This window comes from Clupea harengus, chromosome 6 (assembly GCF_900700415.2).
Source record: "Clupea harengus chromosome 6, Ch_v2.0.2, whole genome shotgun sequence".
Classification (NCBI taxonomy): Eukaryota; Metazoa; Chordata; class Actinopteri; order Clupeiformes; family Clupeidae; genus Clupea; species Clupea harengus.
Genome location: NC_045157.1, coordinates 10,050,560 through 10,055,559, shown reverse-complemented (window position 1 = coordinate 10,055,559; position 5,000 = coordinate 10,050,560). Strand labels below are relative to the sequence as shown.

The window sequence follows — 5,000 nt, the reverse complement described above, 5'->3', positions numbered from 1 at the left end:
AGTTTTCAGTCTTTCTCCTTCCTCTCTCTCCCTTTCTCTCCCTCGCTATCTCTCCCTCTCTTTCCGTCTCTCTTTCCTTACTGATGCCCTCTCTCTATCTTTGTCTCCATCTCTACCTCCTGTCTCTTTCTCTCTTTATCTCCCTCTGTCTCTTTTTCTGATGCTCTCTCTCTCTCTCTCCCTCCCTTTTCCTCTCTCTCTCTCTCTCTCTCTCTCTCTCTCTCTCTCTCCCTTTTCCTCTCTCTGTCTCTGCCTTTTCTCTCTCTCCCTCCTCTTTCCCTCCTTTCATCTGTCCTCTGTGAGATGGTATCTCCAGAGCAGCACTCCAGATCAGAGCCAGGGGCAGAATTAAGGCATAATGTAATATAATAAAGTAATGGAGTTAAAGCCTTTCTCCAACAATAATACACCCATCCACAGACAGACACTTATACACCCACCCACAGACTGACAATAATACACACATCCACAGACAAACAATAATACACACATCCACAGACATACAATAATACACCCATCCACAGAGAGACACTAATACACACATGCACAGACTGACAATAATACACCAATCCACAGACAGACAATAATACACCCATCCACAGAGAGACACTAATACACCAATCCACAGACAGACATTTATACACCCAGAGAGACAGAGAGGGAGGGGGATTCATTTTACCAGTCTGATTGCATCTCATTCTCATCTCATTTTACCAGTCTAGATTGATCTCTAACCAGACAGAAAGATAACTAGTCTAAACAGTTGGCCTTTTTAGACTAAAAATAGAGTTGGACTGATAAACTCTTGTCTTCTTTCTTTACATCACTTGTAGCTCTCTCTCTCACACACACACACACACACATACACACACAGAGGGATTCCAGTATTTTGACCTTGTTGCTACACTGCCTTCGGCTTATAGAGAAAGCATGAAACTGATGTCTTTGAAAAGCCTTTTTGAGAAAAAGCTTGACCATGCCATCAATGCAAAGCTGGCCCTTAACAGCTCCCTCTGTCACATGTTCACACACACACACACACACACACACACACACACACACACACACACACACACACACACACACACATTTCATCCCAATGGAAACTGATTTGGCTGTCCTTGAAGCTAGAAATGCTGGTCTGCCACTATCCATCCCCTGAACCGCCCAGTCCTCACCACCCAAGTCAGAGCCAAACCATCAAACATACACACACACACACACACACACACACACACACACACACACACACACACACACACACACACACACAGAAATACAGGCAGATATGCAAGAATAAAACTATGAGTACTATTCAGCACTCAGCACTATAATAAAAGTTACTGTGAGGACAACCTCTCTTAGTGTTGGGACTGATGTTCAGTTTCCACACATAAACTGCATTGCTGAACTTTACTATGGTGGGTGGAGGCCTGAATAAACAGGAAGACAGACAGACAGACAGACAGACAGACAGACAGACAGACAGGCAGACAGTGAGACAAACAGATGGAAATAGACAGACAGACAGACAGACAGGCAGACAGACATACAGACAGGCAGACAGTGAGAGAAACAGATGAAATAGACAGACAGACAGTCAGAGAGACAGACAGGCACACAAACAGACAGGCAGACAGAGACAGGTGAGACGGGGGAGGCTGTACCATCGCAGGTGAAGTCCGGGGTGGCCACGTCCTGAATGGGGATCTCCTTGAGGAACGCAGGCTTCTGGCAGCGCGGGTTCCCACTCACCACACGAGTCTTCTTCAGCCACTGGCCCAGCCAAGACAGGTGGCAGTCACACACAAACGGGTTGGACAGCAGGTTACTGAGGACAGGGAGGAGAGAGAGAGTCAGGGAGAGAGAGAGAGCAAGAGAGAGAGTCAGGGAGAGAGAGAGCAAGAGAGAGTGTGTGTGTGAGAGAGAAAGTGTGTATGTGTGTGTGAGAGAGAGAGAGAGAACAAGAGAGAGAGAGAGAGAGAGATAACAAGAGAAAGAGAGAGCAAGAGAGAGGGACCCATTACAGCAGCCAGTCTAGCATGTAGAGAGGAGTTTTTTAGGTGCCATTAAAGTCGGCTCCTTGGCTGCGTATATGACACCAACTCAGAGCTCACTGCGTTCCTGCTGCTTCAGCAGAAACACACTCAGAAATGTCAAACATTTCCTCAAGGATGACTTTCAAACACCTCCACTGGGCTGCTTCCTCTGGCTTAACCCCCAGAGACCCAGCTTCTCAGCGAGGGCTTTTACTTCCTTTATTAAAGGCTTATTACAAGGTAATTACAAGAGTGAATTGTACCATGGACAAAGAGGTAATGTAGCATCTTAAATACCACCGCATTCGGATCGTTTTTGGCCAGTCATCTCTATCATAATTTCTTATGAGATAGACGATTGTGTATTTCGACCTTTTTCTGAATATTGGGATAACAACCCCTCATAAACCAGCTTACCTGCACTAGCATCTTTTGAAATGTGTGTGTGTGTATCTCTCGGTGTGTGTGTGTGTGTGTGTGTATCTGTGTGTGTGTGTGTGTATCTCTGAGTTTGTGTGTGTATGCGTGTGTGTGAGTGTGTGTGTGTGTGTGTGTGTGTGTGTGTGTGTGTGTGTGTGTGTGTGTGTGTGTGTGTGTGTGTGTGTGTGTGTGTGTGTGTGTGTGTGTGCATGTATATGTGCATGTGCATGTGTCTGTGTGTGCATCTGGTTCATGGCGCACACTGTTAAGTGTGTGTGTGTTCGTGTGTGTGTGTGTGTGTGTGTGTGTGTGTGTGTGCGCGCGCGCACGCTGCTGTTCCAGTGTGGCTCAGATCGCAGATTAATTAGACACATTGACCTTGAGTTGCACTGGCAGCTTAATCCCACTGTCTGCTTCAAACCCCCCGACTGTTTCTCTTTAATTAGTCTCATTGCCCACACACTGGACACTACACCAGCAGTTAAGCACTTAACAAACACACAATCACACAAACACACACACACACACACAGAGAGAGAGAGAGAGAGAGAGAGAGAGAGAGGTTGATTAAGAGAGCAACGGACAGACCAAGTTAGATGGGTTGTTTTACCTTCCCCCGGGCACGCGTTGGAAAAGCATATCAAAATGACTTTTTGGAAACATTTCCAGAACCTCCTGTGGCATGCATTAATAATGAATACCAAATGCTGGGAAAGTAAATCTGTCTCACTGTGTGAGATAACCGTGAGCCCTGAGACGCGGTACTGCGCTCCCTCTGTCTCCCTTCACAGGGTCCCGCTAGTCTAGTTTAGATTGGGACTCGGAGATGGAGAGAAGGATAGAGGGGAGAATGGAGAGATAGAGAGAAGGAGGAAGGGAGAGATGGAAAGAGGGGAAATAAATAAGGGAAGAGCACTGGCTCAATCTGACCGCTGTATTTGTACAACATCACCACAGCTGGGACTCTCTCTCTCTCTCTCTCTCTCTCTCTCTCTCTCTCTATCTATCTTATCTCTCTCTCTATCTCTCTCTTGCGCTCTCTCTTTCTGTTTCTGTCTTTCTCTCTGTCTCTGTATTTTTAGCTCCAGACTGGTGCAGGTCCAGTTGGGTCAGCCATGGGGGTAATGAGGGAGCGGGCAAACAAGTGTGTGCGTGTGTGTGTGTGTGTGTGTGTGTGTGTGTGTGTGAGAGAGAGAGTGTGTGTGTGTGTGTGTGTGTGTGAGAGAGAGTGTGTGTGTGTGTGTGTGTGTGTGTGTGTGTGTGTGTGAGAGAGTGTGTGTGTGTGTGAATGTGTGTGTGAGTGTGGGTGTCTGTGTGCGTGTGTGTGCGTGTGTGTGTGTGTGTGTGTGTGTGTGTGAAAGAGAGAGAGAGAGAAATAGAGAGAGAGAGAGAGAGAGAGAGAGAGATGCTACAGTCCAAAACTATCTGCTGAGATCTATTCTGTATCCACAAAAGTTCTTACATGTTACTGTAACTGATGCAGTCCCATATTAGAAACATGTTACTTTACCACAAGTAAAGGTCAAACATGTTACTCTATCACACGTAAAGGTCAGACATGTTACTCTATCACACGTAAAGGTCAGACATGGTACTCTATCACACGTAAAGGTCAGACATGTTACTCTATCACACGTCAAGGTCAGACATGGTACTCTATCACACGTAAAGGTCAAACATGTTACACTATCACACGTAAAGGTCAAACATGCTACACTATCACACGTAAAGGTCAAACATGTTACTCTATCACACGTAAAGGTCAGACATGTTACTCTATCACACGTCAAGGTCAGACATGGTACTCTATCACACGTAAAGGTCAGACATGTTACTCTATCACACGTCAAGGTCAGACATGTTACACTATCACACGTAAAGGTCAAACATGTTACTCTATCACACGTAAAGGTCAGACATGTTACTCTATCACACGTCAAGGTCAAACATGGTACTCTATCACACGTAAAGGTCAGACATGTTACTCTATCACACGTAAAGGTCAAACATGTTACACTATCACACGAAAAGGTCAGACATGGTACTCTATCACACGTAAAGATCAGACATGTTGTTTTGACTACGTCAGCTACAGAAGGCTGAATTAGCATGCAATAATCTGGACCCTCTTCCACTTTCTCCCATTTCACCTCACAGGACGGACCAGGCAACCACAAACATCTCAAGCACAAAAAAGCCCTCCTGTTGTGGTTACGCCTGTTGTGGTTACGCCGCACCTTTGTTTTGTCTGCTCCCAAACATCATGTGTTTGTGTGCAGCGGGGATGTAAAAGAAACGCTAAGGGACTTAATCACCAACATGGAGACAGTCAAACAGAACATGAAGCACATCTGTGAACAATATCCCAAAGCTAAACATGGACGCCGCCTCCCACTCCGCTCTTTCCTATTCACCCCTCAATAGGTTCACAGAGAGAGAGAGAGAGAGAGAGAGAGAGGGAGAGAGAAAGAGAGAGAAACTGAGAAGAGAAGAGAAGAGAGAGAGACAGAGAGAGAGAGAGAGAGAGAGAGAGAGAGAGAG

The 5,000-nt window shown here is 45.9% G+C and overlaps 1 protein-coding gene across 1 annotated transcript in view; it reads right to left on the bottom strand.

The window, feature by feature from the left end:
• The window catches only part of LOC105906150 (slit homolog 3 protein), a 23,903-nt gene extending 21,965 nt beyond the window's left edge, over positions 1–1,938 (bottom strand). Inside the window, exon 1 of the mRNA XM_031569816.2 lies at positions 1,668–1,938. The gene's annotated coding sequence lies outside the window, so the exon portion shown is untranslated. The remainder of the gene's footprint in view (positions 1–1,667) is intronic.
• Positions 1,939–5,000: the final 3,062 nt, after the last annotated feature.